The sequence below is a fragment of the Saimiri boliviensis genome, chromosome 14, assembly GCF_048565385.1.
Source record: "Saimiri boliviensis isolate mSaiBol1 chromosome 14, mSaiBol1.pri, whole genome shotgun sequence".
In the NCBI taxonomy this organism is placed as follows: Eukaryota; Metazoa; Chordata; class Mammalia; order Primates; family Cebidae; genus Saimiri; species Saimiri boliviensis.
In genome coordinates this window covers 61,768,451-61,782,781 of record NC_133462.1, presented here as the reverse complement: position 1 = coordinate 61,782,781, position 14,331 = coordinate 61,768,451, and the positions used below count along the sequence as shown (strand labels likewise).

Here is a 14,331-nt window from a genome sequence, read left to right as displayed (position 1 = left end):
TACAAGTCACAAGCAATGTGGGGGGAGTGGTTAACACCCTTATGGGGAGAGGGAAGGCAGGTGTGTGGGAACATTATTATCTTAGTCTGTTTTATATTGCCATAATAGAATACCTGAGACTGGATATTTTATTAAGAAAAAAAGTTTATTTAGCTCACAGTTTGCAGGCTGGAAACTTCAAGGGTGTGGCACTGGCTTCTGATAAGGGCTTTTCTGTTGTATCATAACACGGTGGAAGGTCAAAAAAAGTGGGCATGTATGAAGGAGGCTAATATGAAGGACATCCATGCTTTATAACAGCCCATTCTTGCAGGAACTGATCCATTCCTCCAAGAGCTAATCCAGTCTTATAAGAGTGAAAACTCACTGTTGTAAGAGTGACATCAACACCCATGAGGGTACAGCCCCTATGACCTAAACACCTCCTGTTAGACCCCATCTCCCAACATGGCCACATTAGTAATTCAACTTCAATATGAGTTTTGGTGGGGACAGACCACATCCAAACCACAGCGTTCCATCCCTAGCCAATGCCAACCCACCCCCCACCCCACCCCACCCCACCCCACCAACCAAAACTCATGTCCTTCTTACAGGTAAAATACAATCATTCCTTCTCAGTGGACCCAAAAGTCTTAATTTGTTCTAGCACCAACGTAAAATTCCAAAGATCAAAGTCTTGTCTGAGACTCAAGGCAAGTTCCTTTTAGCTCTGAGCTCATAAACTAAAAAAATGAATTATTTACTTCCGTGACCCAATGGTGGAACAGCCATTACAAAATAGAGAAATACACCAAAAGAAGAAAGATAGAACAGGCTCCATGCAAATCCAAAACCCATCGGGGCAAATGTTAAATCTTACGCCTCTGGAATGATCTCCTTTGACTCCATGTCCCACATTCTGGGCATACTGGTGTAAGCAGTAAGCTCCCAAGGCCTTGCACAGCCCTGTCCCCAGGGCTTTGCTGGGCATACCCCACTTGGTTGCTCTCATGAGTTGGAGTCATATGCCTGTGGCTTTTTTGAGCTGGCATCGCAGGTTGCCAGTGGCTCTACAGTTCTGGGGTCCCAGTGGCAGCCCTGCCCCTGTATCTCCACTAGACATTACCCTGGTAAGGACTATCTGTGACAGCTCCAGCTCTACAATTCCTCTTGTCATTGCCCAAGTAGAGGCTCTCTACAGTGCTTCTCCCCTGTGACAGTCTTTGTTTGGGCCCACAGGCTTTTCCATACATCCTTTGGAGTCTTGGTGGAGGAAATCATACTTCAAAGCTCTTGTGTTCTGCAGACTTGAAGAGTTCATACCACGTGATGCCAAGGCTTACTACTTGCACCCTCTGGAGTGGCTGCATGCATCTCTTTTTCTCAGCTGGGGTCACTCGAGCCATTGCAGTAGGTCCTTAGGGGAGCTATCATCCTGAGACAGCACAGGGCAGCAGTGCCCCAGACCTGTCCCCTGAAACCGTTCTGTCTTCCTAGGCTTCTGGGCCTGTAATGGGAAGGGCGCCCTCAAAAACCTTAAAAATGCCTCTGAAGCCTTTTCCCCATTGTTTTGACCCCGAACACCTGATTCCCTTTTAGCCGCGCCAACCTCTTCAGTAAGGGTTGTTCCACCAAACTCTTAATACCTCTCTTGAGAAATATTTTTTATTTTCTACCACACGGCCAGGCTGTGAATTTTCCAAATCTTTCTACTTTGTTTCCCTTTTTTTCCTAGCAGTTTACTGTAAGCAGTTATAAATAAACACACAGCAGCCTGAGTGCTTTGCTGCTTAGAAATTCCTTCCACAGATATGCTATATTATTGCTCTTAAGTATGGCCTTCCCTAGGGCATAGACAAAATATAGCCACATTCTTGGCAAACATATAACAAGGCTGACCTTGCTCCGGTTTCTGGATCAATATCCTCATTTCCATCTGAGACCCCATCAGAATGGCCTTTATGGCCCATTTTCTATCAGCATTTTGGTCATGACTGCTTAACCAGTCTCTAAGAAGTTCCAGTCTTTCCCTCATCTTTTTGTCTTTTGAGCCCTCACCAGAATCACACTTAACGTTTAATTCATAGCAATACAGGCTTTTGCTGGTCTGCTCCTCCAACTTTTTTCAACTCCTGCCTCTTGACCATTTCCAACCTGCTTCCTCGCTTTTAGGTTTATTTATGGCAGAACCCCACTCCTGGCACCAATTTCCTATCTTAGTCTGTTTTGTGCTGCTGTAACAGCATACTTGAGACTGGGCAACTTATAAACAAAAGAGGTTTATTTAGCTCGTGGTTCTGCAGGTTGAGAAGTTCAGGGGCACAGCACTAGCTTCTGATGAGGACTTCTGTGCTTTGTCATAACATGCTAGAAGGTCAAAGGGGAAGTAAACACATGTGAAGGCGCCAAACATAAAGTGTATTCTCACTTTATAAGAACCATTCTGTGAGAACTAATCCGTTTCTGCTAGAACTGATCCAGTGTCATGAGAAGAACTCACTGCAGGAAGAACAGGTGAAACTCCCATGACCCAAACACCTCCCATCGGGCATCACCTCCCAACCTTGCCTCACTGGCAGTCAAATTTCATGAGTTTTGGTGGGGACAAACAGCATACAAACCATAGCAACTATCTAAGTGATGGGCATAAGGGAAGGATAAGATGCGGACCTTTCCCTCAAATAACTCATAGCTTAAAGAAGAAGATGGATATGCTGATGATTATACTGAAATATAATTAATGGCTATAATAGCTCACAATGGGCATTGGGCTAAGTAATTTACATGTATTAAACAGTTTAATCTTCATACAACTCTGTGAAGTAGGAACTGTTATTATCTCCATCCCGTTTTATAAATGAGGAACAGAGACACCCAGCAGTCAAGAAAGATCACAGCTAAGATCAGACAAGTAATAAGTAGCAGAAAATAGACTTGAATCTGGGTTATCTGGCTCAGGAATCTGTTTGCTTGGCCACAGCAAATGCTAGAGTGTCACAGTGTGTTCCAGATGGCTGGAGGTGGGGAAGTGATGACAGGACATGATCCTTAAGGGTAGAGGAAAATTTAGCCAGGTGAAGGAAAAGTCACTCCTGTTGGAGAGGCAGGAAGGAGCAGAGGCTGAAATGTGAGCAGTGTCTGGAGTGACACCAGGAGCAATTTGGTCCTGGGGAAGCCTGAGGGATGAGGCTGGAGAGTGCTAGAGAGGCCAGATCATGAGGGACTTACCTTAGGGAGTTACTTAGGGTGAATTTAGAAGTATGGGAGTGGACGCAGAGAAACTAGCGTGAGGCCATTGCAATATGCTCCTCTATCCCTTTCACCAAAGGGAATTTCTTATTAGGAAATCAATTTTTCTATTTGCATAATCACTATTTCCTGCATATCTGTGCCTGTCTCTCTGGACAGGGGTGCAGGCTGTGGGGTTTGTGCTGGCACACCCTGAGTTGATAAAAGAGACGACCAGTCCAGGCAGCCTGCAGTATTTTCTACTGCATTTCACAGGTCTGCAGAAACACTGAGCATTTTTGTTTTCCCTAAGAAACAGAATGTTGGCAGCTTTATTTTTCTCAAGGGTATAGCACTGAATGTTATTTATTGTTCTGACTCTGAATTTCGTACTGTCTTTTTTTCTGTTTCCTGCTGACAGGTGATTTGCTCTTGAACAATTAACAGAGTGAAGGCTGTGTTCCATCTCCTCACGGGCTCCTACCGGGCACCCTTGGGAGTGCAGGAGGAGAAAGGCTTTCTTCTTGATCCTATTACTGCTGCCCAGCATCAAGAAGGATTAATTAACCTACCAGGTTTTGCTTCATTACGAGGAAAAAAGAAAAGCCAGTGACAGTGGAATTCAAATGTTGAACAGGTAAAGGACTCAGTGCTCAAGCACCTCATGAATATTTCGCAGACTTAGCTGGGTGGTGTGGCACAGCGAAAGTGGAGTGACTTGATGCAAGTTATACAACCCTGTAGCCTTTGTTTCTTCATCCTCAGAATTCACACTTAATTCGGCAAATTGATGGCCTACTCTGAGCTAAGCCCCGCCTACTTTGAGCGCCTAGTCTGAGCTAAGAAACAGTCTTTCGTCCCCATGGAAGCTTTCTGCCTAGAAGGAACTAAAGAGCATAATCATACTTATTTTCCAGTGCTGCTGTTAGAATTAATTAAATGTGGTATAGCATGTGAAAGTACTCTGTAACTAAGCATTGTATAAATGTTAATTATTCTCATTTGAATATTTGATATTCAGGAGCACTTATTAGGGCAAAGAACTATACTAGCAGCTAACAGTTATGTGAAAGAATTCGAAGAATTGGTTTTGCTGTTTAGGAAGGTGGCAGAGCAATTAAGACACACATGAAATAGTTAAACAGCAAAGTTGGGCCTGAAGAAGTTTCATCTCACAGGCTAACCATGGCTGGTTGGCTATGGTTATCCGGAGTATTATGCTGAAAAGGATTCTGAAGCTCTTTCTGGGCTCAATTGAAAAGGGTGTTCTGTTGTATTAGCGATGAATGCCATGGGCATAAGCTGGGCATCAGCAGGACACGTACTAGGCATTTATAGTGCCTAACACAAGGTAGCAAACATAATGATACAAGTAACAGTTATTGAAATTCAGCCAAAGTTGGTATCAGTGTAGGCTTGTGTGGCTAGCAAAGAATTTAGAGGAGCTAAAGATTAAGCTTAACCTTGAATTACGAGTAAGACTTCAGTGAAGATAGGAGACTGTTTTAGAATGCAGGGCGTCTGGTAGGGAGAGGTGCATGGTGAAGCATAAGGAGTACCTGATTCAAAGCCTGGGTCTCACAGATGTGAGCCATGTAGCTTGGGCCACTTTATCCCCTGAGGTCTTGGGGTTATCATATATAAAATTATAGAGCTTCTCTGGATGTTTTTGACCATTCTTTCTAATTCTGCTCAACAGTCCAGTTGTCGGTTAGATGAGCCTTTGCCAAACTTATGTCATGGAACAATGGTTCCATGAGCTATTCTGTGAAAAGTAAGTTTCACTATCAAATAATGTTGAGAAATTCTGAATTGCATATACTTGTTGATTCTTATTCCTTTCCTTCCATTCTTTCTTGAATCCACTCCGATTAGTCCTTAAAGTTGGTGCTTATTTTTGTTACTATTGTTATTGTCGTGGTAGTAAAGATGGACAAAGGCCAATGCCACAAACATCTCGAAATAAAAGTCAATAGGACTTGGTGATTAATTGCATGTAGGCAATGGAGGAGAGAGTCCAAGCAAAGATGGCAAATATTTCAAACTAGAAAATGAATAGAATAAGTCAGGGAATTATTGATGGACAAAAGAGGTTGAGCCAGATTGGTGGACATGGAGCAGGGCTAGGGAGGGAGAATATGCCTCATGGGTGCAGGTGCTTCACGGGTGCAGGAAGAGATAAATGCATCTATGTTGCTCACATCTAAGGAAGATTATTGCAAAGGTGTAAGAAAAGGTGAAGCAGATTATCTCAGCAGCAACAGCACAGCATAACATTGGGATCTAGAGAGACCAACCTTAGTTTGCCTGGACTAAGAAGTTTCTCAGGACATGAGGCTTTCAGTTCAAAACTGAGTAAGTTCTGCACAAAAACAGTTGGTTGTATTACCAGGGTATTACAAGTTTTCCTTACTCTAGAATGGACAACTGGGTTCATAATCAAAGGACAATGTGCTGTTGCCAGCAGTTTCTGTTGAGCATTTTACGAACAGAGTTTTGATTAGTCCCCTAATAGGTGGCTGGTGTCTCCTGTGCCTGGCTCATGTAGAGGCATTTTTAGCTTGTCCAACCCTCTCTGGTCTTCCTGGCTACAACTGGGTAATATTTGGATCCACCTCTTTTTTTTTTTTTTTTTTTTTTTTTTTTTTTTTTTTTTTTTTTTTTTTTGAGATGGAGTCTTGCTGTGTTGCCAGGCTGGAGTACAGTGGTACCATCTCAGCTCACTGCAATCTCCGCCTCCTGGGTTCCAGCGATTCCGCTGCCTCAGCCTCCCGAGTAGGGATTACAGAGGCATGCCACTACACCTGGCTAATTTTTTATGTTTTAGTAGAGACGGTGTTTCACCATATTGGTCAGGAAGATGTCAATCTCCTGACCTCATGATCTGCCCGCCTCAGCCTCTCAAAGTGCTGGAATTACAGGTGTGAGCCACCGCACCCAGCTGGATCCACCTGTTAATGGAGTATGCCACATGCAGTGGGAAAAACAGAGAGGGCCACTTTCATCAGAGAGTTACCATATTCATATGATAGAATGAAGAACTCTTGGGTTTCTCCCGTAGTCCATCCTGTTCAGAGGAAAGATGATTAGGACTTTCTTCCAGCTGACTTTAAGGGAGGGTGAGATGTTCAGGGAGAGGAATATTTACAAAATCAGGGAAGAGAGTTGCATTTGGGCTAAAAAACTTCCTTAATATTCTGTTTTAAAAGAAATGTCTGGTCAAATATTGTAGGGAATTACTGAGGAAGGACTTGAAAGAGGGATGGAGAAGGAAGAGGAAAGACAGAAGAGAAAAGAGAGAGTAGGAGAGAAAGAGCAAGAGAGAGAGAGAGCAAGAGAGAGAGAGCGCACACAAGAGAAAGGTTTGTCACAACCAGGTTTTCCCACCCGTTCCTGGGGCGTTAGAAACTTCCACTGTTGCAGCTAAGAGAATAGGGCACGTGAACAGCTTGTACATTTACTTAAACACCAGTGGTTTGAAGCTTCCCATACTGGACTCTACTTGAAGGTGTAGTAGATTTAGGGATCTGTCACTTAAGACAACTCTTCACCTTCCAACGAAATAAAGTGCATTTTGCAATGTCAATGCCATTTCACAGAGAGGGACATTCATCAGGAGTGTCTGAAGCCCAGGCCGGCCTGAGAAAAAGGTGCCAAGGCTTGGGAGTTGGGGGACCCAGGTCCTAGCTTTTTCTCCACGGGGCTCCATTGTGTGATCATAGGCAAGTGACTTAACATCTCTGGACTTTGTTCTTCCAGTCTTTAAGAGGAAGCAAGGACCCACTCTTTGTTGAAAGACACTGGAGAGAGGAACTGCTGAGCCCAGGGAGAGGAGGGCAGATGCAGGCAGGGCTATCATAGCCTGCTTTTATGACTATAAACACTCTAGAGTCTGGTCAACCCCAAAGGCCCTTCCTTCCTTACTAGTTACTCAGGATTTCCAAACTCCCTGGGCTCTGAAAAGTCAACAAGAGCCACTCAGCTAACCTCAGGGGTTTGATATAACCAACAGGTGGAAAGAGGCCACAAAAGGCCTCCCCAGACTCTGAGTGAGTTGCAGCTCAGCCCTTAAGCCCTTCAGCCTGCAGTAGGGGATGAAATATCCTTTGGTTTCCAAATCCTTTTGACCCAGGGCTTGTCCATGAAGGCAGGCTGGAACCTGGAGCATAGGGTGAAAGCAGATGTGGCAGGTTGGCGCTAGGCAGAATCATGTGGTAGACCTGTCCTTGGCACCTGATTCTACATCTGGAAAAGTAAGTGATGACTGTTACAGTAATAGTCCTCAGGGGTGTCTGTTAAAAAGTACCAAAGCTTTGTGCTAAAGGGGCCCCTAGGAAGCATGGGAAGAATACTGAGAGCAGCCAAAAGGTACAGGATGTTGAATAGGGGCGCAGAGGCAGCGTTGGTAACCAGCCCTGCATACTCATTAAGACTCAACCATGAGCTGTGACCAGAGAGTTGGGATATGCATTTGGAAGTTGAAGTTTGAGTTCACATCTTTCATTGTGAGTTCTTTAGACCCATCTACCTATAGATGGTGAACAGGACCAAGACTGTAATGAGGTGTGCGTGCCATTAGCTGGCAATACCTGAATGCCTTTTCCATCTGGTTCTAAAAGAAAAGTGCTATGGGTTTGTCTCCCAGCTCAGCTTACAAGCAGCACACCCATGTTCCCTGCATCTGTAGAATAGCTTTAGCACCCACAGTGCCAGCTGCAAGTGGGGGTAGTATGTGTGCATTTTGTGCACATGCATGTGCACATGCCAACTGGTGTGTATTTTCACCTCAATGTCAGTGACCAGTAAATGAGGCATCAGCAACACGCTGGCAGGAACTGACTCCTTGGGCCACACTCTGTGAAAATGCATTGCCTCTGTCTTCTCTGCTTGGTCTTCACTGGGGGAAAAGAATTAAATTGGATTTCCAGGAGCTCTCCCTAACAGCCGACTTCAGAACAAGTTCCCACTGCCAGTGGGGTTACTGAGTCTCTCATTGTACAGGCCTCCTCCCTTTGCCCTGGGCGGACTTGGCTTCCCCCACCTCTGCCTCTTTGCCTCTGTGCTGCAGTTCTGTGGTCAGTCACACCCTCTCCCTATCCTGCACCTTCTCCTGGTCTTGCGGACACGGCTTAACACTTTGTGCCTAAGCACAGGACTTGTACCAGCCTCCTATGTCCCCATGGAGGGCCCAATGACAAAAGAATAAAACCACCCTTTCTTTGCTCATGGGGTGCACCCTTAGGGAAGCTGGAAGTTGGGGACAAGTTTTTGTTTATAAATCAAAGACGACTTGTTCCAAAGGGAAATGCCTTCTGGTGAAAGAAACACTTAAACCGCTGAAAGGTATAAGTTTCGTTTTGTCCTTGGTGGCCACCCCATCAGCAGGTTTCCTCGATCTACTGTTGGTGACAGAGTTTCAAACTGAATGCCAAAGGAAGGATTTCACACATATTCTTGCTCAGGTACAGCCCTGGGCCTGGGGCCATGGAGAAGACCCAGCCTGCAAAGCTCAGTCAGCCTCTGCCGACTGTACCCAGTTTGGAGATCTACTAGCCACCACACTCCACACACACACCATGATGGATGTCATTCGTGTCTGCAACACTCTCTAGTGGCCGGGCCCAGGTCAGGCACAGCTTCTTGTGTGAGCTAAAGCACCATTCTTTTCTTCCTTGTGTGAAAAACAGAATACAAGAGTGAATAATTGTATGAAAACACTACTGAATCTGTTCCATTTTACATATCTGTAAAATTTGAGGCTACTTAATCTAATAGATAAAAATGATCCAGAGACAACTACAATAGGAAACAAAAGTTGAGAAATGAGAGAAGATACAACACTCAGTGAATACTGGGACTCAGGAGAGGGAGCAATGGCAGCCACTTTGGAATAGGAAGATGGGCACTAGGAAGGGCCCCGCCACTCCCACCCCAACTCTGCGATAAGCTTTGATGGATGGATGGAATTTTTTTCAAGGTATTATTTTTTTAAAAAAATCTTTATTGAGATGTACACCAAATACTATAAAGTGCACTCATTTATAGCATACAATGCCATGGTTTTTAGTATATCCACAGAGGTACACAACATTGCCACAATCTGTTTAGAACATTTTTGTCTCCCCCGAAAGAAACACTGCACTCAGGAGCAGTCAACCCATTCCCCTCTCACTCCCCAGCCCTAGGCAACCACTAATCTACTTTCTGTCTCTATAGATGTCTATTCTCGGTATTTTATATCAATGAAATTATAGTTTCTTTTGTGCCTGGCTTCTTCAACTTAGCGTAATGTTTTCAAGGTTCATCCATGTTGTAAAAGGTATTAGTACTTTATTTTTTTTTTCTGGCCAAAAATTATTCCATTGTGTAGATATTCCATGTTTGTTTATTCATTCATCTATTAATGAACATTTGGGTTGTTTCTACTCTTTGGCCAATATGAGTAATGGTGCAATTCATTCATCTGCATGTTTTTGTGTGGACATGTTTCATTTCTTTTGGGTATATTCCTAGGAATTGCTAGTTCATATATTATCCCTTTGTCTAACTTTTTGAGGAATTGCCAAACTGTTTTTAAAAGTGGCTGCGCCTTACCACATTCCCACTAACAATAACTAAGGGTTTCAGTGTATCAGTATCCTTGTTATCTTCTGTTTTCTTGATGACTGACATCCTGAAGGGTGTGAAGTGGTATCTCATTGTGGTTTTGATTTACATTTCCGTGATGATTAATGATGTTGAGCATCTTTTCATGTGCTTATTGGCTATTTGTATTTTTTGTTGTTGTTGTGTGTGGGGGGGCATATGTCTATTCAAATCCTGGGCCCAGGTCAGGGACAGATACTTTTTAATTGGGTTCGCTTTTTATTTGTGAGTGGATGGATGAGTTTTCAAGAGGTGCAGGAGTGCAGGAGTGAAAGCTTAAATGTGGAAATTGTGGGTACTTGTAAAGAATAAGAAGTAAAACAGATTGGTTTCAGAGTGTAGCATTTGTATCAGAGATGTAATCTGCATTTAACAGAGAAGGCTGCCAAATTTCTCTGATTATCTATCAGTTTGGGGTAACAATGAGATAAAATGAGATAAAGAACCAGTGTTTATATATAAGATGAATTCATAAATAGAAAATAATGCCGTTGCTATTATTCGATGCCTAAAATTGTCTGGTCACTGTCCTCGGAGTATTACATATGATCTTATTTAATCCTCCCAACAACTCTATTAATTTCTCCATTCTTCAGGTGGGGAAAGTAATGATCAGCCAAGTTAAATACCTTGCCCCAGGCCACCCAGCTAATAAATGGCAAAAGCAAACTTCAAACCCAGGCTTGTCAGCCTCTGAAGGGCTAGGGAGCTTGCAGAGCACGGCTTGAGAGAGAAAACTAGAAAGTTTGGGAATCTTATGCATTGTACAGGACCTTGGCTATTGAAGAAAAAGTATATGTTTCATTTGGAATCACTGGAGAGTTAACATTTTTGAGCAAGGGAGACTAAGAGCTACATTTTGGAAAGTTAAAACTGAATGGTGAGTGTGTTAGGCCATTCTTGCATTGCTATAAAGAAATATCGGAGACTGGGTAATTTATAAAGAAAAGAGGTTTAATTGTCTCACAGTTCTGCAGGTTGTATGGGAAGCATGATGCCAGCATCTGCTTGACTTGTAGTGAGGCCTTGGGCTGCTCATGGTCGTGGGGGGAGGTGAAGCAGGAACAGGCAGCTCACATGGTGAGAACGGGAGCAAGAAAAAGAGAGTGGAAGATGCCAGACACTTTTAAATAATCAAATTTCATGTGAACTCATCACCGAGGGGATGGCACTAAGCCATTCATGAGGGATCTACCCCCACGGTCCAAGCACCTTCCACCAGGCCCCACCTCCAACACTGGGGATGACGTTTCAGCATGAGATTTGGCAAGTACACAGATTTAAAACATATCAGTTGGAACAGAGGGGACTAGAAGCTGAGAGACAGGTTAGCAGGCTATTAAAAGCATTCAGGTGAAGGATAAAGAGGCCAGAAGTGAGCAGGTCACAGGGAGCCAGGAAGGAAGGCAGGTATACAGAGGTGTGCTGGAGCCAGCTTGGACTGTCTCACAAGAACCAGTTATGAAATCTTCAGCTGATTGTTAAACGTGGCCATTACTATAAATTAAGTTACAAAAACTTGTAATTAAAAAATTTATATTGAAAACAAAGGTAGTGTATACTTAATAGCCAGCTCAAGTTCTATGCCTTTGCCCTTCACGCCACGTCTCCCTGCTGTCTGCTCCATTGCTGGGCAGGGTTGCCTGAGTTCCAGGGGCTCTGCTCCCAAGTTCCTAATTTATGAAGCAATCCTTCATCTGGACATCATCTGTCAGGTGGGGAAGGAGGGCCTGTGATCCCGTCAGCCTGAGTAAAGGCAACGCAGAAGAGCTCCATCAAACGAAATGGGATGGATGGATGGCGGGCTTCCCAGTGTCAGGGAAATATTGATTCAGGCAAATATATGATCTATCACATGAATATCCCAGAGGATCTTGCAAATAGACACTGCAATGTGGGGGAGTGTTTTCCACATGATGAAGGATGGCTTTCTGGTGCTGCATCATTGCAATGAGAAGTGATGCGTGGAGCCCAGCCTCACGCCTTGAGTCATGCATTATGGAAACACTGATGCTCTTTCATCACCATAGGTAAGTGGAGACATGTACAATTATGGTTCTAATACAATCAGGGAGAGAGATGATGACAGCTTCTCCAGGGATCCCGAGTTGCCTAGGACCAGGCAGAGTGCAAAGCTGCTAATTGGGCTTTCTGGAAGCTGCCTGCTGGGGGAGTTGGGAGTGTGGAGTAACTGCCCACTCACTCCGTCCTCTGTCTTGCCTCAGAGTCACTGAACACACAGGAGCCCTTATCAAGCCTTGGTTATTATCATAATCAGATATGGAATTATCTTTATCACAGGCGTCACAGATTTACACTTGCACTGCATTCTCTACTGCACTCTGAATTGTCACATAGCCTGTTTGCTTTACTGATGCAGGAACTGGACTCTGGGAGGTTGTATGGCTCACTGAAGCAATTCTGCTGTCTGGCAAAAAAGCCAAGACTAGAAACCAGGCTTCCCAAATAGTGTGTGGATGATTTCCACCATATATCAGCTTTCAAAGCATGCTATAGAGAAGATGCAACTCAGAAAACTCTTCTACCCTATGTGGAAATCTCAAATGATGCCCTTTGTCCAGACTAGCAATAAAGGAAGAGACTGTTGTTTGTTCACCTTCCTCCTACGGGCGTGAGGATGCCTCTACCTGGATTCCAGTCTCAGCTGTGCTGTGTCCTGCTCTACGTATCCCAAATACTTAATACTTTTTCTTTTTTGAGACAGGGTCTCAGTCTGTTGCCCAGGCTGGAATGCAGTGGCACAATCATGACTCACTGCAGCCTTGATCTTCTGGGCTCAAGCGATCCTCCTGCCTCAGCCTCCCCAGTAGCTGCAGCTACAGGTGTGTGGCACTACATTCAGCTAATTAAAAAAATATTTTTTGTAGGCAAAGTGTCTCGCCATATTGTCCAGTCTGCTTCTCTCACCTCAACCTCCCAAAGTGCTGGGATTACAGGTGTGAGCCATGATGATCGGCCCCAAGTACTTACTACTTCTAAGCCTCAGTTGCCACATCTGTAAAATGGAGATTAATTCATTCAACATGTATTAATTGAGCATCTATTTTATGTCAGGTACTATGATAGACACTGATAATAATAGTGCCCATCTCACAGGTATTTTGGCAAAACTTAAATAAAATGAAGGCAAGCAAAGGGCTACGTAAGGTGTCTAGCTAATGATAAACATTCAACTGGTATTGGCAATTAACATGAGTAAAGTTCCCCCATATGTCCCTATTTCTTCCTTTCGCAGATACTTATTTAAGGGCCTGATATAATCTGAGGGTTCAGGAATGAGTAAAGCATAGAACCGCCATTGAGGAGTTCTGAGGATAGCAGAGGCTATCCTGGTTTGAATCCTGCCCTGGCTACTGACTATAAATTTTTGAGCAAGTCCCATAATCTCTTTGAACTTCTTGAAATAGAGGTAATAATACCCACCTTACAAGCTTGTATGAAGTGTTGAGATTATATATCTAAGTGTCTAACCCAGTATGTAGAACATGATTTGCATTCAATTAATTATGCTAATTATCATTATTGCATTCTCATAGTTATTGGATTATTATTAAACAGATACTTTCATTGCAATGTGAATGCACTAGATACCTAGAACATAGCTCGGATTCAATTAATGATGCTAATTATCATTATTATATTCTCATTATTATTGGATTATTATTAAACAGATATTTTCTCTTTTATTTTATTTTATTTTTATTATACTTTAAATTCTGAGATACATGTGCAGAACATGCAGATTTGTTACATGGGTATACATGTGCCAGGGTGGTTTGCTGCACCCATCAATCTGTCATCTACATTAGGTATTTCTCCTGATGCTATCCCTCCCCTATTCCCCCAGCCCCCTGACAAGTCCCAGTATGTGATGTTTCCTTTCCTGTGTCCATGTGTTCTCATTGGTCAACCCCCACTTATGAGTGAGAACATGCAGTGTTTGGTTTTCTGTTCCTGTGTTTGCTGAAAATGATGGTTTCCAGCTTCATCCATGTCCCTGGAAAAAATATGAACTCATCCTTTTTTAGGGCTACATAGTATTCCATGGTGTATATGTGCCCCATTTTCTTTTTCCAGTCTGTCATTGATGGGCATTTGGGTTGGTTCCAAGTCTTTGCTATTGTGAACAGTGCTGCGATAAACATACATGTGTATATGTCTTTATAATAAAATGATTTATAATCCTTTGGGTATATAGTCAGTAATGGGGTTGCTACGCCAAATGGTATTTCTATTTCTAGATCCTTGAGGAATAGTCACGCTGACTTCCACAGTGGTTTAAGTAATTTGCACTCCCACCAACAGTATAAAAGCATTCCTATTTCTCCACATTCTCTCCAGCATCTGAACAGATACTTTCAATGCAATGTGAATGTCCTGGATACCTAGAATACAACTGACATTCAATTAGTGATGCTAACTGTCATTATTGTATTCTCATTGTTACTGGATTAT

The 14,331-nt window shown here is 43.3% G+C and overlaps 1 long non-coding RNA gene across 4 annotated transcripts in view; it reads left to right on the top strand.

Annotated features, from left to right (window-relative positions):
• Positions 1–14,331, top strand: part of LOC141581069 (uncharacterized) — a 299,117-nt gene that overhangs the window by 53,121 nt on the left and 231,665 nt on the right. For all 4 annotated transcript variants that reach the window (XR_012513536.1, XR_012513534.1, XR_012513533.1 and 1 more), the window contains exon 3: positions 3,632–3,847. This is a non-coding gene — a long non-coding RNA (uncharacterized LOC141581069). The remainder of the gene's footprint in view (positions 1–3,631; positions 3,848–14,331) is intronic.